At 40.1% G+C, this 27,399-nt stretch overlaps 1 protein-coding gene and 1 non-coding gene across 7 annotated transcripts in view; both read right to left on the reverse strand.

Annotated features, from left to right (window-relative positions):
* Nucleotides 1-27,399, reverse strand: part of ZNF335 (zinc finger protein 335) — a 1,318,033-nt gene that overhangs the window by 173,091 nt on the left and 1,117,543 nt on the right. The gene's annotated exons all lie outside the window — the stretch shown is intronic.
* On the reverse strand, nt 18,265-18,338 carry TRNAR-CCU. The gene has a single exon. It is a non-coding gene; the product is annotated as a tRNA-Arg (tRNA).

The following is a 27,399-nucleotide window of genomic DNA, read 5'->3' on the forward strand; positions in this document are numbered from 1 at the left end:
ACTAATAATCTCTTTATTACAGATCTTTAGAAAAAGGTAGGAACAAATTACACATAAGTAAATGGACATTATGGGAACAATACATGTAGAATAATAATCTGGAGGAGGAGTAAGAGTTAAGTGAAGGCAGGAAGTGAGCAATTTATGTAATGCTGGACTGATGAAAGTTATACAAAAGAACATATGTGACGTATAATGTACGTAATTGGGAACGTGTTAATATGGTTTGTTTTCTTTTATATAAATGTATGTTTGCCTATTACTTAAGTGATAACAGCATAAAGGTGTTAAAATAATATATTTATCCCATAATGATATATCTAAATAACTTTCAAATTTACTAGAGAAAAAATTATTTTACATCTGCAAGTTTTGGTAAGGGGTCATTTGGTGCATATCCTTGCCAAAATTGCAAGTTGTGTTGCTCTATCAATATAGGAGGTAGTTGAAACACTGTAATAAAGAGATTACTGTTAAGAACAGATATATGTGCAATACTCTAGAGCAGTTTATATTGCTAGTTGTAATTCATGTGATAGCTTTTATGTGGGTAAAACCACTAGGGAGCCCTCACAAAGGATAAACAAACATTGATTAGACATTAAAGACAAGGACTACAGAAATTCCTTGGCTAAACAATGAATCTGAGATTCATGATTCTGAATGACAGCTCACTGGCAGTCAATAAAACACCACGTCTCAATGATTTGATTAACATTAAGTGTATTTTGAGATCAAAGTTGTAATTTTACAATTAGTTTTCGACACATTTACAATATAATACAAAGTTTTTATTTTTTTATTGTAAAATGTACTTTAAAGTTATTATTCATTCATGGTAATTTAAGATTTTATGAAAGCAGATCATTCAGGCAGTTAGTCATCTGACATTATTATGACAATATATTGAATAATTATTATTTGTGTTTCATTCTGATGAAGTTCTTATAGAATAAAGAACAAAAATGCTAAATTATTAATTAGTCATTTCTTATTTGGCTCTCCAAGCATGTTATTGAATTTTTAAAATCTGCCAACTCATTACACCCTCAAAAACATATGTTCCCAGTTACCTCTTTCTTCCCCATCACACTGCCAACATTTGCTGTCTACCTAAGAAAAAATTATTTGAAGTCTGCTTGGGGTATAAAATACCTATGCAAAAAAATTCAAGCAAAAATCCTAAACCTTCTAGACTTTGTTGCATACTTAGGAGCTATACATATGTCATCCCACTGTTGCCTTGCAAATTGCTTTTCCTGCCTCTCTTCCTAATCTCTTCTAAATTCCTCTGATTCATTCTTGTAGTCATCTGGCAATATTTTATATGCCATACTACCTATTAATTTTTAACAGCAGCTTCTGCTGCAGATTCAACTAAAAAAAACAGGTATTCAATTTAGGATCTCCCTACCCCTTTTCTCACACTCTGATATCAATCCCTGTCAATGAAGCAGTCCCTAATCTGCAGTTCAAATGTCTTCTTGGCCCCATCCCACTCGATTACCACTTCCTCTCTCTAGTTATTTGGCCCAATACCTTGGTTAATTTTCCAATTTCCTTGAGGAAATTCTAGCCCCCTCTTGTCTATTTTCTGTACCCTACTTGCAGTCATCCCCATTTGCAAAACCTTCCTTCTCTATTCTTGTGCTAGCTTAGTACTTACAATACTGTCTGCTAATTTATGTATATAATATTCTGTACGGCTGTTATCCTACTCACTCCTTATTTTGCCAACTTCCCGCTACTTCATCATCTCTTTCCACCTCAGTTATAACCTTCTGCTTGTGTTACATAAATGAGCCTTAACCATATTGCTCCAAAACAGACCACTCAAATCAGGCAATCCCAAACCACCTTGTTCTTTTGGAAGGATCAACCTATCCCATTTCACTCTTACCCTTTTACCATCCCTGATAACTTCCTTCAATTCCTTAATGATTGTTCACAACTTATCCTCTGGTTGATAAAAAATATGTCTGATCTGTATATAAAACTAAAGGGACTAAAACATTTCACTGCTTGCATCTTACTATCCATAGCAATAACTAAGAGCTTCCAGTTTCTCAGTTTTTGTATCATCTTTTGTTTAGTCACTTCTCACATATCTCTAGCCATCAAAAGAGAAGTATTTTAATCCATACTCCTTAATGCGTCTTCTTATCTCGCAATAAATATGGATATTGCTAAAACAGTCTGAGTTTGGGTACATAATTTACAGCTATTGCCTTTGTTATATCTTCATTAATTTTATATCCCAAAAAACTTGAAACTGTCTGTGACTCCCCACTACTGTCCCAGTAATCAGGGAGCCTCAATCCTCAATATTAGCACCAATGGGGATGTACATTAGTAGGATGACAAGTTACACACACAGTAATTCCAGATGCACCTCCCTGCATCAAGTGCAATTTCCCTTAAGAGTACACAGAGACCACAGTCAGTCTGGGGCTGCTTTCTCCCTCTTTCTCCAGATCCCCAGTAAGACTCCCCACTGGCACAGCTATAGAGTTGAGATCTCAGATGAGTGACCAAGTCAAGACCTCCATCACCCTTTCTGACAACCAATGCTTCATGTCCCTGCCCAAGTAGCTGGCACACATGCTCTGAGGTTTGATTTATATACACTTAATCACACCTAGGAAAGACTGGCACAGGTTTACTAGCTATGTCCCCTTCTGCCCAGACTATAAGGCAGTTTCCCCTGCCACAAGTCACTCCTTAACAGCTACTTTAAGGCCCTTAACAAAGAGTGTACAATCTTACTGTGTAATGTTACTGTTAATACAAATGGTAGTTTGACCAAGAGCAAGGCTATTAGGAGTGGCCTACAGTGTCACCAAATAAATATGCAAGTACTCTCAGAACTTAAATGTCTCACAAATATCAGCCTCAATGGAAGGTTTAAATATATTTAATAATAAATAATAAAACAACAAGAAAATACTCAGTATGTAATCACAGTAACAGAGTTCAAAAATCACAGGAAATATTTAAAACAACTTTGCAAGGCAGTCTCAAATAAATAAAGGAAAACATCTACACTAAGCTTTGCTATATTCCTGACTATATCTAAGAAAATTACTATATCCTAGTACACTTAATTAGAGCAGGAAGGCAGATATAATGTGGATCTTGATGTTGTCAGGTCAAAGATAAAATATAAAATGAAGAGTCTCTCTCAGAGTTTTCTTAAATGAATATCTCAAATATTACTGCTGGGATAGCTTGCAGAATGATATCATGTCTTGTCATCTGACTCTATCCCAGGTGAAACCCCCCACTGATGAAACTGGCAGCTTTTAGCATCCATCTGTGAAAATACATGGACAAGGGCTTTTCTTAGATCTAAGCCAGATCCTGGAAGTCATAAAACAATAAAACACTTCCAAGAGAATACAGAAAACCTCTCAGTACAGACATTATGTCTGTTGCTGCACTGAAAAGTACAGTTGTGCACCTACCATAAATGTAGATGTGCGAGTGTATTCATTGTTGCAGTCATTACAATTGGGTTATCCTGCTGGCAGGCTATCCGCAGTCGGCCCGAGTTCCAAAGTCTAGGTCCGGCGTCGGTTGCTGTCGCCTCCTCCATGACGTCAGTGCGCCAGGGGTATAAAAGATGCAGCCGACACCATTTTCTTCAGTTTTTCTTGCCCCAGATGTCAGGTGCCCCTAAAAAGGTAGGCTAAATTATTCCAATAAGCATGCATACACAAAAAATAACTTTTCCTTCATCTACAAGCAAATACACAAGTACAGATAAGCCCCAGCAAAGAGAAGGGGGATGGTGGGAGGGTAACCTGGACTGCAACAGTGAATACACCCGAACATCTACATTTATGGAGGTACACAACTGTACTATGTTCATCATGTTTCACTGTTGCAGTCATTACAATTGGGTTGAATCTCAAAGCTAAGGTTGGGAGGCTGGCTAAATAAGATTAGGAGAGGCTATCAGGCCCTGCAGAACTGCAGTGGCAAAGCCTGCCCTGGATTTAGAGTAGAGAAGTAAGTGATAGTGCTTTGTAAAAGTATGCACTGAACTTCAAGTTGCAGCCTCTAAAATGTCTTTGGTTGGTACTCCTCTGAGGAAGGCTGCTGAAGTGGCTGCTGCTCTGGTTGAATGTGGCCTAATGCCCTTAGGCACCGATTTGTCATGCTGTGAATAGCAGAAACGAATGCAGTGGCCTATCCACTTTGCAATAGTCTGTTTTGAGATAGGCTTTCCTTGTGATCCTGCAGCATATGCCACTAGAAGTTGTTCAGTCTTTCTGAAAGCTTTGGTTCTGTCCAAGTACAAGTGTAGCTGCCTGTGAATGTCCAAAGAATGCAGAGGTCTCTCACCCTTATTCTGTGGGTTTGGATAAAAGGTAGGCAAATGAATTGCTTGGGTAAGACCCACACACTGGACACTACCTTAGGCATAAATGTAGGGTTTGTCCTTATAGAAACCCTGTCAGGATGGAAAATGATAAAAGGTTCCACAGCCATGAGTGCCTGTAACTCTGAGACTCGTCTAGCAGAGGTTATTGCTAGGAGCAGAGTTGTTTTCCAGGATAAGAATTTTATATCAGCTGCAGAGGCTGGCTCAAAAGGGGGCAGTGTGAGTTTTTCCAAGACATAGTTGAGGTCCCAAGCAGGTATTGATGCTCTCCTTGGAGGTCTTATGTTTTTGGCCCCTCTGAGGCACTGCCTTAGCAATGGATGAGAAAAAATAGGTGGTTCTGTATTGTAATGAGCTGAAATGGCAGAGGCATGAATTTTAATTGATGAAAAAGAAAGGCCTTTATCCAGCATCTCAGTTAAGTATTGCAAAATCTGAGGAATATTTGGAACAGTCCTGTCAATACCTAGTGTCTGGTTCCAAGCACAGAATCTCTTCCATTTTTCTGCATATGATTTTCTGGTGCTAGGCCTCCTGGCCTCCAAAATAACATCCATCACTGCTTTAGAGAGAGGTGCGCCTTGAATGGCTACATTATCTGCCATGCTGCAAGGTTTAAGGTCCAGAGTTGGCTATGCAGTATCTTGTTGGGTCAATAAGTGAGGAATTTGAGGTAATGTCCAAGCTGGGCATTGAGACAAGCTCTTTAGGATTGGGTACCAGTGCTGGTGTGGCCAGTCTGGGGCAATCAGTATCATTTTTGGCTTCTCTTGTCTGACCTTGAGGAGTACCTTGGGGAGGAGTGGCAGAGGAGGAAAGGCATACACTGTTAGGTTTTTCCAGCTGAAAGATAGAGCATCCATTTCCATGCTTGCTTGTGATAAGTCCTTGTGCAGAATTTCTGTAGTTGGCAGTTGTGAGGGGAGGCAAATAGTTTTATGTCTGGGCATCCCCAGTTCCTTGTTATCATGCTGAAGATTTGTGGATCCAATTGCCACTCGTGGGGATCCATTAGGTTTCTGCTTAGTTAGTCTGCCAGAGTATTTATCCTTCCTGGCAGGAATTGTGCTTGCAGATGTACTTGGTAAGTCAGTGCTGTGTCCCACAGGTTAATGGCTAGTCTGCAGAGGGGGTAGGAATGTGTGCCCCCCTGCTTGTTTATGTACCACATGACTGTAGTATTGTCCGACTTTATCAGTAGTTGTCCTGGATGAAGTTGATCCTTGAAGGTTGTCAGGGCATTCTGAACAGCTAGCATCTCTTTTTGATTGATATGTAGATGCATTTGACTTGCAGACCATGTGCTCTGAAGACATCTTCCTGCCATGTGAGCCCCCCCAGGCATAATCTGATGCATCTGTTGTCAATATCTGCCTGGCTGTGGGCAAGGTGAATGGCTATCCCGTGTTGAGGTGGACAGGCTTTTGCCCACCATTGAAACTCCTGATGCAGGCAGGGAATGAGAGTAATTATTGTTTCGAGGCTGTGGCAATGTTGAGTCCAAACACTTTTCAGATACCACTGAAGTTTCCTCATATGCAGTCTTGCATACGGAATTAGCAGTATGCAGGATGCCATGAAGCCCAAAGCCTGCAGAATTTTTCTTGCAGATAACTGGGTCTTTGTTGCCAACATTTTGAAATAAGTAGTCAGTTGTCTGTGTTTCTCTAGCGTGAGATAAGCCATCTGGGCAGTTGTATTGAAGCTTGCACCCAGGAATATTATCTCTTGAGAGGGTACGAGCTTTGATTTCTTTTCGTTTCCTGTGTACCCTAGACCTGTTAGTAATCTTTTTACAAATGCCAGATGCTGTAATAAGATGTCCTTGTTCTCTGCTTGAATAAGGCAGTCGTCCAAGTAAGGATATATTTGTATTCCTCTTTGTCTGCAAAATGCAATTGGTGTCAGGCATTTTGTGAAGACCCTGGGCACAGTAGATAAGCCAAAGGGCAGTGCAGAGAATTGGTAGTGCATTGAGCCAGCTATAAATCTGAGGTATCTTCTGCATGATTGTCTGATTGGGACATGCAGGTATGCCTCTTTTAGGTCTAAATTCACAAGCCAAGCCTTCTTGCCCAGCATGGGCAGAAGCTGCTGCAGAGTTAACATTTTGAATTTTGAAATATCCGGGAATGTGTTTAGGATAAACAGGTCCAGTATTGGTCTCCAGACTTTGTCCTTTCTGGGTACCAAGAATAGCCTTGAGTAAAATCATTGTCCCTGCTCTTGCTGTGGTACTTGCTGAATGGCTCTCATGTCCAAGAGGGATGAAACTTATTTTTGTGCCTCTGCCCATTGATTGCGTGGCAGGGCTGGCATACCATTTGGCCTTGGCGGGGTGTGAAAGTGGAACCTGTATCCTTGAGATACGATATTTAAGACCCATTTGTCCTGGGTGATCATGGGCCAATTTTGTGAAAAAAGTCCTAGTTTTCCTCCCAAAGGAGCTGCCAGAAGATAAGTGCTTGGTGCTGACAGGGGAAAATGATTGAGGTGGTTTTCTGTATGGCTGTGATTTTTCTTCTCCGCTTTTGGAGGTAGAAGTACCCCATTGTTTAGGCCTGTATGAGCTTTGGGGTTGTGATCTGCCTCTGGGGCATCTGATTCTGCCTCTTTGTGGCCTGTCTGACACTGGAAAGGACCAATTCTTTGTAGGCCAGTTCCTGCTAAATCTGGGAGGCTGTACCTGTAAGAAATCCTTAACTGTTTGCATAGATTTAGCTTTATCCTCCATTTTCTTCAACACCTCTTCTGCTTTAACACCCAACAAGGTATCATGTTGTAATGGAGCATCTAATAGCTTTGCTTTAACATGATCGGGCAGATTCTGTTCTTTTAACCAAGCATGCCTCCTAATGACAGAACCTGTAACTGCGGCCCTGCAGGAGACCTCTAGAGAATCAAAACCACATTGCAAAGTATGCTTTCCCACTTGTTCAGCTGCATGCAATAAATCCTGCATTTCTTTGTTTTCTGCACATTCTGAATTTGCCAACATTTTCTGTTTAAGCTGTGACATAAGATATTGCTGATATTTAAGCATATGAAACTGACAATTTAAAGCTCTTACAGCCAAGGTAGCAGAAGTATAAATCTTTCCCCCCCCATCTGTCCAGGGCCCTTGAATCCCTATCAGAGGGGATAGGGTTTTTTGCTGTGGAAGCCTTGACCCGCTTGGGACCCTGAGAAATAGTTTCTGGGTCAGCAGTAAGGTTTTGTAAAGAAATTTATGAGAATCAGGAGCCCTGTAGTATCTGTCTGGCTTAACAGGAGCTGGTGGTAGAGAGTCAGGAGACAGACCGGACTCTGAAAATACATCTACAATGTCTAAAACAGGAGGAATAGCATGTGACCTGTACTGGGGAAATAAAAGGAAGTCTCTGAGCCTTTTCTTGGATTCTGAGTAATCTTGGCTCTCCCAATGGAAATGCTCACTCATAGTATGCAGGGTCTCCCCAAAAGAATAATTCTCAGGAGGCGAGGCTAAAGGAACAGATTCTTCAGCATCAGAATCCTCATAGGGAGGAAGGGAATATTCTGGTTCAGAAGAGGAATCAGAAGAAATGGAAACCTGATCTGAAGATTCATATTCTATCTCTTGCCTAGGCCTCTTATCAAGAGGGGGATGGGAGCCCCTGACCAAAGTAATTAGGTCTTCGGCCATTTTAAGCATCTGTTTTTTATGCATGGAGGCCTGTCCAGGAGAATGCTGTACTTGTTTGTCTTTTGAGCTGCTTTAGTCTTTCCCTTTGAAGCTGAAGATGGCTTTACATATAACTGTGTAGGCCTGAAAACACCCTGAGAAGCCGATGCCTGCTCAATGGCTACGGACCCATCTGAAGGAATAGTTTCCGAGTGTCCAATACCTTGAGTTTCCAGCGGCCTAGTCGGCTCCACATGGGAGTCGGAAGCGGCCTGTGGCTCTGAGGTAGCGGGCGTCAGGGGCTGCGAAAGCGCCTCACTGAGAACCGGCGACAGGCCTAACGGAAGCCTCGTCATCGGTTTTGGACCTCGGATGCCTGTCCTTTTCTTTTTCTTTGCGCTTTTTATAAAACTCCAGTAGTCGGCTGTTCCGACGGCATTATATAATTGAATCTTCTGCCAAAGTAATGAAATGCAAAATCGTACCAATGCTTAATATTGTGTTGGTTAAAAATAGCACAAAACCGACAACTAGCAACGTCTTGGTCAGGGCCTAGGCAAGGAATACAGTAAGAGTGAAAATCCTTATGAGGTATTTGCTTCCCACAAGAAATACAATTATTAACTTTTTCTGACATCGGTCTGGAGCAAGAAAAAAGTTTCCCCAATGGGGTACTTGGCTTTAATGAAGATTTCAGATCTGAAATTCGAATTTGAAAATCTCAGGCGTCGGCCGACCGGCACTTGTGAACTGCTTTTGCTTCGGGCACCGCGCGGCAAGAAAAGACTGAAGAAAATGGCGTCAGCTGCATCTTTTATACCCCTGGCGCACTGACGTCAGGGAGGAGGCGACAGCAACCGACGCCGGACCTAGACTTTGGAATTCGGGCCGACTGTGGGTAGCCTGCCAGCAGGATAACCCAACTGTAATGACTGCAACAGTGAAATACGATGAACATCTGAAAGATAACATTTTTATTGCGTGGCCATTAAGTCATTTAATTTCAGCTATTTTTCTGAAGTTAGCCTCCTGTATTTCATTGCGTGGCCATAAAGTCATTTAATTTCAGCTATTTTTCTGAAATTAACCTCCTGTATTTCAGTTTCCATTGTTAAAATATATACATCTAAACTGTTACAATACTGCAGGTACATTTCTGTTCTGTTCCAGTAGGGCATGCTGTGGTTACATTTTAGCTCAGTACTTTACAAAATATCTCTTTAACACACATCTTTACAAACCATCTTACATGACATAGTACTAATAAATTTGTAACACAAGCATTTTACATGAAGCATGTTGACATTCACAAATGACATATGATTATTTACAAAATTCCAGATAGGTGGGCTGGCAGTATCTCCCTTGGTCACGCTGTCTCAAAATATTCCACAACACTGAGATGTCTTTTCTGGATTTATCATGTACATACAAAGTAAAATTGTCTGCAAATAAAGCCAACTTTTCTTGATTACAATACCAATTATATCCTTGGATTTCTGATCCCCTTCTTTTCTTTGCCAATGACTCTAAATATAAAGCAAATGACACAGGGAAAGAACACACCTCTGCTTGGGTCCTCTGTTCAAACACAACTTGGCAGTCAGAGACTCTACTAATTTAATTCTTGTCTTTGATCTTTCATATATCCACCTAATTAAACTCATTATTACATCAGGGTATGTAAATACTTCCACTGCCCTAATAAAAAAAAAAATCACAGTTGAATGCTTTCTCTGCATCAAGACCAACCAATAATGGTATTTTCTTACAGTCTTCCTGCTTCCCCCGGATCATTAATGTTCTTTTAATGTTGTCAAATGTCAAATGTTTGCCTCCCGGCCACAAAACCACACTGATCCATATCTATGAACTTTGATAACACCTTTGCCATTCTTTTACCTAGTACAGTCAAAGACGTTATTATCATGGTTAAAAATTGAAATGGGTCAATATGGGGCTGATTTTGATAGGGCTTTACCATCTTTCTGTAATGCAGACACCACAGCTTTCTTCCAAGTTGTTGGTGCTTTCCCACATTTCAAAATACTGTTAAACAAAATCTTTTATATCTGTATTACTTTTTTTCCTCTTCAAATCCAAACTTCCACAGGAATACTGTCTGCTCCTGGAGGCTTTCCTGCAGACTGATTATACATCACCATTTTTATCTCATCTCCTCTTATCTTTACTATTAGTTGTTAAGCCCCATCAACTGCTATCCTGACAATTATTTGTGGCCTTTTTTGATTTCCACAGTTCTCCGCTTTACACAAATTTTCATAATATTTCCAAAATATCTAATACCGCTACAGGATTTCTGGTTACTTTTCCTTGTTAAAAGCTCCATACATGTGGTGGCAAGCCTTTCTACTTTCTATTGCCCAAGTTGTTGTGCTAAACGTTTTTGTGCTCTGGAGTTATCAAAAACAGTTGTTTAACAGCAATCTTTCTAAACTCATGCAAATTATCCAACTATTCCCTTCTTTTATCTTTAACACTCTGTAGTTGCACCTCTTCTTGTTCTATGAAATCCATCTTATTCTGCTTTAACTTTTGTCAGACCCTCTAAATAATTCATATTCCTAACCATATCTATGTCTCTTATTTCTACTCTGTTTTAAACTCCATTTTCATTTTCCTACTCACTAGTCATTACTTCTGAAGAAATTTCTATCTTCTCTAATAACTCTCAATTTCCACTGCCCATGCCTTACATTAATCTATGAGAAAGCACTTCATTATCCTGCATTTTTATATTAGTTTTTATTGCTGCGTGATCTGAACTAGTTACGGATCTGCGGAAACTTTCAGTTAACTGCATATGTTCCTCTGAAATATAATTTCAATCCAGTCTGGTCCAGTTATTGTACCTTGGGGAATAATATGTAAATTCTCATTAATTTCCTACTGCTAAATTCACATCTACCATACAAAATATTTTGATAAATGTCTTCAGAAATCTACTCTCGTTTGTTGTAATTTTCCCTTCTAGGCTCTCCTTAATACATCTGCACTATTGCAGATCAAGTTCTAGTCCCGACATATAAGTAGTAGTCCCCACTGAAAGCTGATTATTTCTCCTGAAATTTTTTTAAGTGCCATAAAAGCAGTTTTTGGTGAAATATAAATACATGCAAGCACAATCCATTTCCCTTGCCATTAACCCCTTACTATCACACTTCTACCATTATTATTGTCTTTTTTTTTCTTCTTCTTCTATCACTACTGGGGCCCCTAATAATCAGTATTATTCCTCTTTTCCTTTGTCTCGGATATTCTGCTGAATATCCATCTTGAAATCCTTTCTTTGTCAAATTCACATGCTCATTTTTTTTCCAAATGCATATCCTGCAGCATTGCTATTTGCACTCTGCATTTCTTAATATAATTCCACAATCAGTGGTCGAAGGTAGAAGATTCAATTTATGAAAGCCTTGCATAATCTAGAAGATGCCAGGTATAATGATGCATTTTCAGCATGGAAGTTAGATATGGCTGACAAATGAAGTTTAATGGTAGAAAAGCTAGCCCCCTTCCTTAAAAAAGTAGTGAGAAAAAGAAGAATGGCCAAAGTAGATGTTGAATTCTGATTGAACGCCCAAATAGAAAATCTTTTCCATTTGCTTCTGTAGACTTTCTTGGTGAGGCCTTCTGAGAGGCCAACGTAATGTCACAAACAGGGCATGACAACCTAGACCATCTTGCTATCACTGGAAGTGGAGAAACCATGCGGTCAGCTTGAAGGCATGGAGAATAGGATGTTGACTTTCTGAATGGATGAGATAAGAGATCCTGAATGGGCTCCAGTATATCCATGGAGGATATCTCAAGTGAGACCAGAGGAAGGGGGAACCATACATACCTGCTGAGGCCAGAAGGGGGCAATGTGGATGACTGAACTCTTCAGCCTGCTTGCTTTCTGTAAAAACTTTGGGATCAATAGTAGATGGGGGTAAGCATAGAGGAGACCAGGAGCTAATCGTGAATCACAGCATCCCTCGAGGATTCCCCCAGACGGGGGAGCAGAGAAAAGCCCTTGATGTTGAGGGGAGAGACAAATAGGTCACAACAAGGCTGGCTCCAGCAGCTGAAGACCATATTCGCTATGGTTTGATTGAAGGATCACTTGTGAGGAATCAGGACGGACCTGCTGACTCTGCCAGGGTGTTGGTTTACCCTGGTATGTGCACTGCAATAAGAAAGCAGTCAAAGGAGATTGCCCATTCCAGAACCCTCATGGCCTTTCTACACAATGTGTAGGAATGGATTCATCCTTGTTTGCTGATGTACCAGACTACTGACATGTTGTCCACATGGACTGCAATAGTCCCTAGACAGAGAATATCCTGAAAGGTTTGTAGTGTCTTGAGGACTGTTCTCAGCTCTAAGACACTGAGATGCAACTTGATCTCTGAGGGTAAACATGTGTCTTGGACCATCTTTTCCAAGAAACGCCCCCACACCGCAGTTGGGAAGCATCCATGGTCGCTGTGGCTATTAGGGGATGAAGAGAAAGAGAACTGTTTGCCCAGAAAGAAGTCATCTGACTGGATCCAAAAGTGAATATGACATTTGGAAACTGAAGTGAGTTTTATGTGAAATGATAGAAGCTGGGAAAAAATGGACCACTGAACCACCAGTGTCCATTGAAGGATTTGCATAAAGAATCTTGCTAGAGGAACTAGAAGAATGGCAGCCAACACTGACCCAAGAGCTTGTAACACTAGTTTTGTTAGAGGGAATGGAAGAGACAATAAGTCCTGCACCTGATTACTCAATGTAGTGATGCAATGAAGAGGTAATGATGCCACTTGAGATGTATATCCAACTGAGTTCTTATAAAGGCCAGAGTCTGTACAGGAGTCTGCTTCGATTTGGCAAGGTTTATTGTAATGCCTAGGGAGTTGGAGATCTCAAGCAAGTAATCCTTGGCTTGTAGAAGTTGATGCCTGGTTGGGGGGGGGGGGGGTGAGGAGCCAATCGTCAAGGTAGGAAAACACCTGCAACTCCCTGAGTCTCAAGTAAGCTGCCATAACTGCCATGCATTTGGTGAACACCTTGAGGGCTGTGATGAGTTCAAAGGCAGTGCTGAATTGGTAGTGACGGGTTCCCAGCCAAACGTGCACATGCCTCCTGGAGTGCCTGTCTATTTTGATGTGATAGTACACATCCTAAAGATCTATACAGCACATCTAATCATCCTTGTGCAGAAGCAGTGAAACATAACCATTTGGAACTTTGACTTCTTTACATACAGATTTAAACTGTTTAGACTGAGAATTGGCCTCAGGTCTCCTGTTTTCTTTGGCACTAAAAAGAAGCGGGAGTAAGTTCTGAATCATATCTGTTTGGATGGGACTGCCCAGATGACTCTTTTGTAGCAGCTTTTGAATTTCTTGAGCTGCAAATTCCTTCTGACTGGGTGGAACGTGGGAAGTTTCTTCCTTTGGAAAAGTGGTGGAAGGGAAAAGGGTATGCAGTAACCTCTGGATATGGTTCTTAGCATCCATGCATTTCTTGTAATATATGTCCAGGTGCAAAAGAAAATCAACACAGACTGCCTCCAGAGATGGACAGCCAGGCAACACTTCAGGAGTGCTGATAGTGCCCATCAGAGGAGGAGTCTCTGAAGCACTGGTTTACAGAACCCCTCTGCTCTGCAGCAAAGTCTGCCACTAAAACCTTCTCCTCTGCCTCAGGAGGAAGTATACCTTTGCATGTCATGAATATATTCCCAGGATTTCTGGAACCACATTTTCTTACCATCTCGCTGTTTCATAGAGAATGAATGCTGAAGGGTTAAAAACTTGATTCCAATGGCAGACAGGGTCTTTCTCTCCTGTTTGCTGCAGGTGAGCGTGTCTTTCACTGATGGCCCGAATAAGGAGGAGCTATCCAAGGAGGCATTAAAAAATACACCTTAAAGGGTTCTGAAAGGTTGCATAGCATCATCTATGCATGTCTCCTAATGGCTATGCCTGAACTGGCTGCTTGTGAGGTACCGTCCACTGTATGGGAGATCAGCCTCATCAATGAATTGACAACAGATGAAGTAGCAGCCAATTGAAGAGAAACCTTCTTGATATCCTCTGCCAACATGGTCTCAGCGAGAGACTTTGAAATCTCCTTGATCAAATCTCTCTTTAAGAGAGTAAAATGTGCCAGGTAATTTAACGACCTCAGTCCAAATGTGGCTGAGGCATAAATGCACTTTCCCAATCTGTCCATCACTCTGGACTCCCTGTTTGGTGGATGGACAGAGGAGCTTTGTTCGGCTAGCTCCTTCTTAGTGGCTGCCGTCACAACTATGGCATCAATGGGGGCTCCTTTTCACCAGTGGGGTTTGTTCGAAGAAGGAACTAAAATTATCCAGGCGCTTGGGAATGGGCTAGACAGTGTCCATATCTTTCCAAGCTCTGAGGGAAACTAGATTAATATCAGCCTCCAGGAACACCAACTCTTCAGCAAAAAAGCTTGGGAAGACCAACCATTGTTTCGTGTGAGGATTTCCAGGATGTTCCCAAAGGAGATATCATCAGGTGGTGATTGGGGGGATCCTTCTGCCTTATCAAAATCAGTGCCTTCCATGAAAGACTCCATAAGGGAGTCTATGTGCCTCCTCTTGCATGTTTTCTTCCATGGTACCTCTTCCTCCTTGAGGTGCTCGAGGGAGGTGTGAGGTGTCAGAAAAAAGGGAGAATCCCTCTGGGGAATGAGTGTGGAGGCTTTCTCGAGTTGGCTGACCTTGAGGAACAGAAATGATGGGCTCACAGCTCGGACCAATTGAATGGCGAGGGGTAGGATCTGAGATATGAGAGGATGGGTCTCTATACAAAGGGAAGGCCCTTTCTACTGCTCGGAAAGGCTGATGGACTGAGGTAGCCAAGGATGATAGGTCAAGGCCAACTGAGATCTGAGCCCTCTGGAGAGGATCGGACCAGAGCTGTAGACAGCCGAGGTGCCAAGGGGAAGGGGTGGATCTGATCCAATGGTATCAGAACAGGGCTGGTCAGGGAAACCACCATATTTGAGGAACAGAGCTTCCTCGGATCCAACACAGACTCTCTCACGGATCTTGGATCCAGGGACTCTGAGACCACAGGTCGGATCGAAGGAGGAGACAGAACTGGCTGGGCAGGTGCAATCATGGTTCTGAGAGGGGGCGGAGTTGGCAGGACCCCCATCTGGATTGGAGCCCTGTGAAATCTTCACATCATCCTGTCCATATCTGCCTCTGTCAAGCTCCTAGAAGATTTGGATGAACCTAAGGAAGCAGGCCTACAATGTTTCTTTGAGGTTTGAAACAGGATGGCAGAGCCAGAGAAACCAGTTTTAAAATAAATAAACTCTGAAGCTTGGCTCCTGTCGGATCTGAGGATCCGGGATCCAAGTAGGATGTAGATGGTAATGGAGAGCTGGATATGGTAATTATACCTGTCAGATCTGAAGAGGCCTGTGAATCTGAGTGAGGTGTGACACTCTTTGGATCAAAAGTCATCTCGTAGTTTTCAGGCTGCTCGACAAAGCCCTCAGAGACTTAGGTAGGGCTTGTTTCTTTGATTTTATGGAGTGTTGAGATTTAGAGGGCATTTGTGCCCCAGAAGAGGAAGAAGAAGCCGGAAGGGAACCCTTAAGGATTAATTTACAGTACCAGTCTGAGAGGGCCTTGGGGTTGAATTTGGAGCAGATATCACAAGGGGATTTTAAATGTTCAGGCCTCAGGCAGTACAGGCACTTCTTGTGGGCATCAAAATTGAGAATCTTATGCCCACAAGAAGTGCATTTCTTAAAACCGGTGGATTTCTCAGACAACTATAAACGTGACAAGAACAGAGAAACTTCAAAAATATGAGCTACACACTCTGAATAACCCAAACTTTCACACTAAAGAAGATATAGAAAGAAAAATATTGTTTAACTCTGTATACTCTAACACACAAAAGTTTTTTTTTTTTTTTTTTAACATTAATTTAAATCTATAAAAGTAAGAGTTACAATAAGTGCCGAACAGGGCACTACAGATAGAAATAATGTAGGGATATAACAGAAAATTAACCCTAATGCCAGCGACTACTTAAAGACAATAAGACGGAGGAGGAAACAGAAATTATGAAAGTTCAGTAGTAATAGTAACAAACTATTGCAGTTTAACAAGAAAATACCAAGAAAAATTAAACTCTCACTGCTCGAGATCAGGAATAGTATCTCATCGCAATGGCAGCAAACAAGGTCTGAAGAGATTTTCTGTAGTACCAGAGAAAATGGAAGGAACAGACTTTAACTTTATGAAAGCACAAACAACTGGATTGGTATTTCTCAGCAAGATTAGTTAACTGAAAGGGCACACTGAGTGCATGCTTCAAATCTGACATGAGAGAGCAGCCAAGACCTATCTTAATAAAGATGCATTCATACCTGCAGAAAGAGCTGATCCTGACAAGGCTGTGGCAGAAGGGCAAAATATTAAAAACTGGAAACAGTAGAGTGTTTGTGGAAAATGATTATTCACTGTACACAAGGGAGAAGAGAACTACATTTATCCCAGCAATCAGGAAATGTTGTGAGGCAGGTCTAAATGTATCCAGCTGCCTTCAGAATATTTTCTCCTGGAGGATCAAACACATTTTTGATGAAAATCAGACTAAGAAAGAAATACAAAAGTTTGCCGAATTAATAAAAATGAGCCATAAAAACAGAAGTGGACTTTTCCCTCATTCTTATGACAATAAAGCTCATAATGAGACTTTGCAAGTGAAACTTTTTACAATGTTCCAAAGGAAAATGCTTGAGACACAAAAAAGTACAGGATTTGACAAGAACAACTGGGAGAATCTTGGACTTGAACCGGAGTCTGGTGTTGGGAGATGGAGATGAACAAGAAGACTTCACTGAAACCAATGAATAAGTGTGAGATTATAAAGCGTCAATCACATCTGTGACATATGGCTTTACAAGAAAAAGTGGACAAAAAAGATTGGACTTTTGTTGACTTTGTTAAGCTTGTGGGCGGAATGAAATGCATATATCCCACTTCCTGTCATTAATGTTTAGAAGGACACTTAAAAAAAACAAAAGTATCTAAGTAAAATGTTTGTGTATAATATTTAATTATATAAATCATATATTATATAATAAAGCAAATTAGTCTATTATGTAGTCATGCGTATCTAAATGAGGGGGGGTGAGGGAAAGTCTTTTCAATGATTGCTGTATGCGTTTAAGATACTAAGGCATCACAGTGTAAAAACAGAAAAAAGGCTGGACAAAAGCATGTTTAAGTTAATATGCTGTAATCTTGGGCTGCAGAGTGGGGGTGGATGAGTATAACAAATGTAGAGTTGAGTTGTTTTCTCTTACTGCTGCATAGGTGAATGTCTGGAGTAATGCCCTTGGCTTAATTTAAAACAGTTTTTTGTAAGCATGTGGGTTTGATAAATAAGAATATATGCCTAATGCATTCTCTTTCCTTTAGCAAATAAATTTTCAGTATGAGATGAAAAGTCTGCAGCTGATGGCAGTTGTACATTCTGTTCTGGTTTCCAATGAGACAAACTGATTACAAATGCATGCAATAAATCTTAAGAGTTCTGAACATTGTTTGCTATGAGAAATGTAAAATTTAAAGGTACAAAGGCAAGCAGCTCAGTAAGAAATAAAGTCTGAAATTACTGGAAGTGAATAAGAGATTGTAGCTTTCCAGGTAGTCAAAACACTTCAATGCATTTGCTAGAACAGTGTATAATTTAAATTATTTAAGGATAGTTAGTGCTCTTTTTCATAAAGCTGAAAATTAATGTTTACTGAAAGCATACAAGTTGTTTTTCACATATGGGAATGGAACATAGATAAGAAAAAAATAGACATAAGTTAGTGTGAGAAGAAGCACAGGCTGGTACGAGTGCTTTAGCATAGATAACATTGATTTTAGGTTAGTTAATGGCTGTGGGTGCATCTGTCAATTTGGGACAACTATACCTGTCAGGAGGGTTTATTTATTTATTTTATTTTACATTTGTTAACTGGGAAGGTCTGACTGAACTAGGTCCATTTTCAGCAGAGGCATGGGGAGAAAAGCTCCGGCATCTTAGGTTCATAGTTTAGTCCTAGGCTAACTGCCCTTGTGGGCCATTTTAAGCCTAGACAATTACCCCTACTGAGAATCAAACCCTGTACCTTGTGTCTGTAAGGTAAACACCTTAACCATTATGCCAACCTTCCATCTAGATTATATCAACCCAGATGGGAATTGAACCCACAATCTCTGGCTTAGGAGGCCAATGCCTTATCCATTAGGCCACTGGGGCCTGACTAGTTGTATAAAGACATTAGAGCAGGTATAATACACAAATAAGATGTAGTAAACAGGTTACAACATATATGGTGAACATAAGTAATACAACAAGAAATAACCAAGAACACCCCAAATAAATTATGGTGTAGAAAATAAGTAAAATAACAATGTCAGTTATACACTGGCTAGAGAAGAAAATATATTAAGTAAATTCTACAGTTAAAAGTTCAACTTTTAAATAAAACAAGCATGCGGGTGATCAGAGAGCAGTTTGGGGAGTTAATAGCAGTATGGGTAAGGTTATGTGATACAGGGACATAACCAGGTACTAAGGAGATGTGATTTGAGGGAGTTTTTGAATTTAGTGATGGAGGGGGCAGTGGACATGGAATGGGGTAGAGAGTTCCAATTTCTGGCAACGGTATGTGAGTAGAGTGCTTTCCCTGTGTTATTATTGGCTTTGGTGATGGAGAGGAGAGATTTTTCACTAGATCTGAGGTACCGGTTTGCAGTGTAGACAGTAAGTAGATTGGATATTGAGGGTTTTTTTTTTCTGGGTATTTGAGAATATTGTAGGCTGTACACAGCTCGTGACAGTTAAGTAGCTGTGGTAACTCAAGCCATTTTAGTTCTTTTAGTGCAGTACAGTGATGGGTTCTATAGGTAGAGTTAGTAGCAAACTTGGCTATTTTATTGTAGCATGATTCAAGCTTGTCTAGGTCACACTTTCTGATTTGGGTGAAGACTGGTGCTGCATATAATAGAGTTGAGAGGCGATGGCTTTGTGCAAGAGTGACTAGCTTTTTGTGAGAGAAAGGACTTATGCCTTTATAGGGAGCCTAGCTTTTTCTGCACTAGTTTTATGGTACATGACATGTGGACATCAAAGTGAAGATTATTGTCAGTTTCAATGCCCAGAAGTTTGGTGTGGCTAGAGGGTGGAGATGGTGGTGCCGTCCTTAGATGTTATGGTAAAGGATGGGGGGGGGGGGTTGATCTACTAGGGGAGAATAGTAGCAATTTTGTCTTTTTGGGATTTAGAATTATTTGGATACCTGAGATCCATCTTTCTACAGAGTTGAAGGTATCCTGAGTGACTGTGTGTAGGGTGGTGGGAGATGAGGTGGAGCAGATCAAGGTCGAGTCATCTGCATATTGAATGAGTGTGGCATGCTGTGTAGAGTTATTGAGGTTATTTGTGAATACAGAAAATAGTAGTGGGCCCAGTATAGAGCCCTGTGGGACTCCTATGGTGCTTGGAAGTTGTGGAGACAGATTTTCTTTCCACTGGACAGATTGTTGCCTGTCAGGTAGCTTTGGAACAAGGCTATAGTAGAGGAGGTGAAGGATACTGATGTTAGTGAGTCTAATAGGATGGAGTGAGAGACAATGTCAAATGCCTTTGAGAGGTCTAGGAAAATGGCTGATACATATTTGTTGTCATTCCTGTGAAGGCTGGTATGATTAGTGAAGGACAGGCCAGTGGTAGTGCTGTGATGTGGACAGAAACCGTGTTGTGTGGTAGATAGGAGATTGTGTGTGTTAAGAAATGTCATCACCTGCAAGTGGATGCATTTCTCAATAATATTAGATAAAGGGCACAGGATGGCAATAGGCTGGTAGTTGAAGAAGTCGTAGGAGTTACCTCCTTTATGGAGAGGAATTACGTGAGAAATTTTCCAGAGTTTGGGTATGTAGGATTCTTGTATGGAGCAGTTGATTAGGATGGAGACAGGCTGTGATAGGGAGTCACTAGCCATTTTTAGATATGCAGCAGGTATGTTATCAGCTGCTAGTGTGGTTCGTTTGAGTTTTACGAGTTTTTTGATAGTTAAGGTGGGCACAGGTGATAGGCTGAAAAAGGGGGCCATGTGGGATAGGTTGGGTTGCGATTGAGGTAGGCTATTTTTGGTTATTTGACTGGACAGAGTTAAGATGGACTTAGTAAAATGGCTATTAAATTGAGAAGCTATGTCTAGGGTATTGTCTGTAGAGTTGGGTGATGGAGTAGTGGTTTTCCCTGGCTTTAGTAGGGAGTTAATGGCATGCCAGACTTTTTGTGGATTCTTTGAATATTTGCTTTGGGCACTAAGAAAATAATTTTGTTTATTTTGGATTCAACCTTGGCCTTGTTTTTAAGCTGTTGATACTATTGCCTGGAGCTAGGGCTATTGCCAGTTTTCCAGATTATCCAGGCTTTATCTCTGTTAGTAAGGCTCTAGTGTCCTTACTTAGCCAGGGTGCGTAGATGGCCTTAACTCTGATCTTTCTGCAAGACTGTTAAGAACGTTAGAGAAGGTAGTATTGAAGTATTCTACTTCGTGGTCTAACTAGTGCTCGTAATGGTTCCCAGTTGCAGTGGCTTAGTACTGTATTAAGGTATTGTGGAGGTAAGTTTACGGTCATCTCATACTATTTTGTATACAACTGGTTTGGGGTGATTTGAGTGTTTATGGAGTAGAAAGGTGAGGAGATGATCACTTAGATCATCTGGGAGACAGCCTACTCTATAGTTTTGTTTGGGATAGTTGGTTAGTGTCCAGTCCAACATAGATTATTTTTTTGTTTTTTTGTCTGTTCTAGTTGGTTCTTCAGTTAGTTGAGTGAACCCATATAAGTTGATATGTGTAGAGAGGCTGCTGGAGTTACGGGCTGTCCAGTTGATGTTAAGGTCACCTAGTAGGATTGTTTCCTGTGGTAAGTTGTCCTTTGTCCAGTGTAGGATGTCTTCTATTATGAGTGTGTTATTGCCTGGAGGTATGTTGCAGCATATTATATTGATGATATTGGTGTTTCTTAAGAAGAGGACAGAAAATAGGACTTCAGCATTCTGAAATGTGGGTAGTGTGGTGTGCAGGGTTTGGAGGTTAAGGGTATTTTTAAAGAGAATGGCTACTCCTCCTTTCCTGCTTGTTCTATCAACTCAGTATTATAACCTGGGGGGGAGAAAGTCTTCATCTTGGATACTGGGTTTAAGCCAGATCTCTGTAATGGTGAGTATATCAGGGTTGTAGTGGGCTATGAATGCATGTAGGTTTGTTGGTCCCGCTTATGTTGAGATTTAGGATCAGCAGGTTCGATGTTTGTTTGGCTGTGAGGGGACCTGGATTTGGGTGAATGTCACCAGAGGTTAGCAGAGTTTGTAGGAGTGTCAGTATGTGCTTTTTAATATTAATTGTTTGTGAGCTTGGTCTATGTGTGTTTTTCCTAGTGTAATGGGTTGGAGTTAGGATTGTATGTGAGTACTTTGTTGTTGTCAGATATATAACTGTAGGGCAGATGCAGTTTGAGAGGGAGGGCTAAATTGGGTAGTATAAGAGTAATTGTGCAGTGGTTGGTTTGTTTGTAAGGAAGTGAGGAAGGTTAGTGACAGTAGAGCTAGTGATAGGGATGCGAGTGTGGGTAATATGATAGTCAGAGTGAATGCTACAATTAGTATTCTTGGTTGGTTGTGAGTTGGCTTGGAATGTGTTGTTGGGAGTGGGATCGGTGTAGGAAGTAATTGGATTGGAGGGTGGGAGGGATGTGAGAAGAGTGGGCTGGGCAACAGATTAGGTAATTAGGGGTTGGACTAGTGGTCAGCTGATTAGGGGTTAGAATAAAAGTAGAGATAGTGGGGGGCGGATGAGAATTGGGGGCAGGGTACGGCAGCGGAATGAGCCAAGCAGGGCCCAAGCAGACCCTGAGGCTGCAGAGCCAATCTGCTTGTTCTTTTCAGTGCAGACTAGCTGTGCACAGGTATTTCCCAAGGTAAGGTAATTAGCAGGAAAAAACTAAGCTGAATTCCTAAACCTTACTTTATTTTCAGACAGTACCTTGCACCTTAGTTAAAGTTGTAACTGGGAATATCTTGTGAATTCCTGCTAGTGCTATGAACTTCTGTTCCTGAACGTATGGACCGGAGTTAAACTTCATTATTTGAAGATATACTTATTTATGTATTTGTTTTTAAGTTAATAGGTTCTTGGGATGTTCTGGGCTGTTTTTTGTCAGTTTTCAATAAAACAAAAAGTCTTAAAAAATGAGAGACAGGTTCAAATAGAGATAACTAGAAACAACTGTATAAAAGATTGTCCTGCCAAACATTAGTGGGTTCATGTAAAAAAAAAAGTTGGAAATAGACATTTAAAAAAACTCATGTACAATAGGTGGGAATAACAACTTAATATAGTAACTACACTATCCACATTATCTTGGAACGTAAATGGCTCCACAGGTATAGACAAAAAGGTAAGAGTTTTGAAATATATTAAGAGAAGCAGAGTACAAATAGCAATACTGCAGGAGACACGTTTGGAAAGGAATGAACATGTGACTTCGACAAAGAAAGGCTTCCAGGATGGATATTCAGCAGAATATAAGGGACAAAGGAAAAGCGGAGTAATTATACTACTTGCTTGAGGAGCTCCAGCAGTGATGGAAGACGGGGGAAGATAACAGTAGATTTGTGGCAGTAAAGGGCTACTAGCAATGCTGGAGGATTGGGCTGTCATGTATTTATATTCCATCTAAAACTGCCATTATGGAGCTTAAGAAAATTTTAGTTGAAATAATCAGCTTTCAGCAGGAAATATTAGTTATTGGTGGGGACTGAAACTTGATTTGCAAAAGTGAGAATGCATCTGGGATACCTGGGAGGGAAATATAACAAAAGAGAGTAGATTTCTGATTGATGATTGTTTCACTATTGTTTAAAATAATGACTGTTGCATAATGTGGAGCTTTAAATGGGCAAACTTGCCTAGTCGGACATCCCCGGTAAACAAATGTTAAATAAATAAATAAATAAAATAAATAATAACATTTATTTGGGAGGGAAAAAGGGCAAGAGTTAAGTGGGATAAGTTGATCCTTCCAATAGAAAAAGATGGTCTAAATTTATCTGATTTGAAGGTAGAGCTAAACAGTTGAGGCTCATATACATAACACAAGTAGAAGGTTATAATTCAAAGAAGAAATGGACAATGATAAAGCAAGGAGGAAGTTCAAGAAAGAGAGAGAGATAGGGACTTTGGATGCAGATCCTTAAGGAGAATAACAACCATACAGAATATTATATTCATAAAGTAGCAGAAAGTATTCTAAGAAGTAAGCCAAAACAAAAATGGAGAATGGAGATTTTGAAAATAGGGATGACTGCAAGAAAATAGACAAGAAGGAACTGGAATTTACATAAGAAACCTGGCAAAGGAATCAAGATATTGGGAGCAAATAACTCAAGCAGGAAAGATAATACAGTGGGATGAGGCCACTATAAAGTTTGGACTGTAGGCTAGAGACTGCCTTCCCTACCAGGGCTTGATCTCAGAGTACAGGCAAAGAGAAAAGGATAAGGGAATTTTAAGTGAAAGACCTGCTCTAGTAGAATTTTAATTGAATCTAGAATGAAACAGTTGTTAAAATGGATTATTAGGAGACTGTATAAAACATTGCATGATAAATATAAGAATAAATTAAGAGAGATTAGAAAAGATTGGGAAGAGAGACTGGAAAAGCAATTTACAAAAAAAACAATGGGACGACATATGTATGGCCTCCAAGTATGAACAAGTCCTGAAGGTTTAGGACCTTTTCTTTTTGCATTGTTATTTTTATACCTCAAGCAGACTTCAAAGTATTATTCCTCAGGTAGATAGCAAATGTTGGAGGTGTGATGGATAAGAAAGTGTTAACTGGGAACATATGGTTTGGGAGTGTAATGAGTTGGCAGATTTTAAAAATTCCCTACAGAGTTATTCTATCAGAAATAGTAGTGGGTGACTAAATGGCTGGAAGTAAGGAAATTATTCTTTTGAGCTGAGTTACAAGATCAGAACTGCCTAGTTTAATTCTACTGGCGCCAAAAAAAAAGCAATTACTAGACAATGGAAATCAAAGTCTACACCAACTGTATTTCATGTACTGAATATAAAAAGAGATAATCTGGTAGAAGGATCTTTAGAAAAGAGAAGGAGCAAATTACATAGCAGTAAATGGAAACTGTGGGAACAATACATTCATAATGATGTGCAGGCAGAGAAGGAGTGAGGTTTAAGGGAAGGCGTGAATTCAACAATTTTTTGTAATGTTGGACAGATGATTGTAGCAAAGAAAATAACATGAAACATAAATTGTATTTAATTTGAAAAATGTTAAAATGGTCTGTTTTATTTTCTGTTACTGTATGTTTGCCTATGTATTAAGTGATAATTTAATAAAGGTGTTTAAAAATGAAAGTAGCAGACTACAGAAAATAAATAAGACCAAAAGTGTTAGAAGTATGATAAAACAGATGAATACAGAAATCAAGACTATTAAGATATATTTGTGTAATATGATAGAAATAAATAGGATGCACCCATCTAAATTAACAGATAAAGTCTTGCTACAAAAACCTACAGCAATAAGGATAAGGAAGGGAAGAAATAAAATGCTGCCATGGAGGCATCAAACAGAGAAGCCTATAAAACAATTACAAAAAGAACTGTCACTGTTAGAAGAATATAAAAGAGGCAACAGATCCACAAAAAACACTTAGAAAGACAGATGGTAGGGTAAAAGTAACTCACAGTATCAAAAGAGAACAGGATATATCACACTATTGTAAATACTGAACTAAAGATATCAGCACAAGAAAAACGTACAAGGTATGCAGATAAATATAAAGGAAAAGTACAAAATAAGCGAACCACTGATGACCCAAAAAAGATTTACAGAGACATGGGAAACGAAGCAAAATGAATAGAAACACCACCCCAAAAAAGAAATACACATTTTGGAGTAATATTTATTAAGACCATGCATGGCATAATAGTGATTATTAACGGATAGAAAAATTAAAATAAACAGTAAGGAGTTCAAATGTAAAAGATATGAAATGGGATGAAGTAATGGCCAGAGAAAATGAAATGAGATTAAGAAAAGCTCCTAACTGGAAAACCCCAGGCCCAGATGTAGCACCCAATTTCTGGCTAAAAGTGTTAACATCATTAACCCAAACATTTAGCCCTGAGTAAGAAGTACTTCCATGTGCATCCCAAACAGAGATCAACCTGGTTAACAGTGAACCTGTAAGCCATCCTAAAAAGTACAGACTGATAAACTTGCCTTACAGCGATGTATAAACAATATACTGAAACTGATGGCAGAGTTAATAGTCATTTTGAAAAAAACTCAATCATGGCAATTGAACAAATGGGTAACAAAAGAAAGGCATATGGATCAAAGGAGGATCATTTGTTGCTAAATATAGCCATAACAGAGAATTGTAAAAAAAGGGGAAGAATCCAAGAATGGCATGGATAGAATACAAAAAAGCTTTTGACAGCATCCCATATTTATGGATAAAGGAGTGCATACAGATTTACAAGCTACATCCTACATTGATCAGTTACATCACAGTGACCATGAAAATAGTGGCAAACCACTCTACAGTTAAGCCATGGCTAAGGGCAAATTATTATCCCAAGAATAAAAAAATTCAAAGGGGATAAATCCAGGGTGATTCTTTGTCACTTCGGTTGTTTTGTCCGGCCAATAACCCATTAAGCTGTTTATTTAACAGATATAGCCATGGTTACAATTTGGCTCCCAGAAAACAAGCTTGTTTGTGACTTAAAACTGTATAGCTCAATCAGATGAGGAGCTGAAAAGTAGTTAAAACTTTGTCAAGTGATATAAGAATATCATAGGTAAGTTCTAGGTTAGCTGCCCTTGTGAGAGTCAATGTAAGCCTAGCCAGTTTTGCTTTTTGTGCATGAAATAACCCAGTCCACTTGATTATAGACTGGCCCTACCCATCCCATGGTTGATAATTACATATTACAGCTAATAAGATCATTTGAGAGGACCCATGCATTACTGTCTCCATCCATTAGGAGTAGAGGGCCAGTCCTGGGGTAAATTTTCTGTTTCCCATCCATAAATCTAAGTCGGGCTTGAATATGAACAGGGTTGAACTTTGTTTTATATTGACAGGAGTCTGCTCCACAGCAGCGGTATCTTCCAAGTCCCTCCAAACCATTCTGTTAATTTTGCAAAAGAGATTCAGATCTGTAAGCCGAGTATTTCTGATTCCATTTGACTTGCTGATGTGCAGTAAATCCATCAGTAATGGGTTGAAGGATGCCTTGTATGCCAGACACAGGTCACCTCTTAGCAGTCTGTAGGATACTGAGTATAGTGACAAGATTGAGTCGCTCCATGTGGGACTTGTTTAGGCTATGCATCCTTTTAGCAAGGTTTCTCTGTGGGAATTAAAGTTGTTGCATGTGTCTGGACATGTGCCAAAGGGGACACTATATTCAATGACTGTCCTAATGAGGGATGACTAAACGGGGGGCAATGATATCCCTACATCTACACACAATTATAAGCTGTGTAATATAGAGGGACTTTCTTGCATCAATGGACACATATTGGTCAAAAGTTAGGTAGACACAATTTCCCAAATACAGAACTCTTAAGGGCTTATTTACAATGTGGTAGTTTCCTGAGATAGAAGACTTCTCAAAGATACAGTAATGCATTTTTTGGCATAAGTTGCATTCCATGATTTTGGCACCAGTTATTTATTTGAGACAAATCTTCCTGCAGGATGGCTAAAGCATATGGAGATTCAATGACTACACCTAGTTTGCAGTTATCTGTAAAATTAAGGCAGCCAGAGCACTTTAGTATTGGCTTTTACTTCAGAAAACTAGATGCCAAACAGGAGAGGTCCCAGCATGTAACACCTGTCAGACTCCACTTGTGACTGGTCTTTTTGTGGAGGTAACTTCCTCTGTTTCGATTCTCTGCATCTTATTTGTGAGCCAAACAGCAATCCAGCAGGTGACATAGGAGTTTATTCTCAGTTTATTTAGCTTTTTTCTACCATGCCTGAGTGTGGAAATGTGTCAAAAGCTTTGGCCAGGTCGAGGTGTGTGGTGTGTGTCATTTTGCCTTCATCCGTTGCTTTGGTGAACTTTTCAAAAAAATTCACCAGGCTGAGTAAGCATGACCTGCCTTTAACGAATCTAGACAGATTTGTTTGCATGTTCCCCATGTCCTGATTGATTAATTCCTTGGTAAGTCTTTCCATGGCTTTGCATATGA

The sequence above is a fragment of the Protopterus annectens genome, chromosome 12.part0 (assembly GCF_019279795.1).
Source record: "Protopterus annectens isolate FY-2018-M chromosome 12.part0, PAN1.0, whole genome shotgun sequence".
In the NCBI taxonomy this organism is placed as follows: Eukaryota; Metazoa; Chordata; order Ceratodontiformes; family Protopteridae; genus Protopterus; species Protopterus annectens.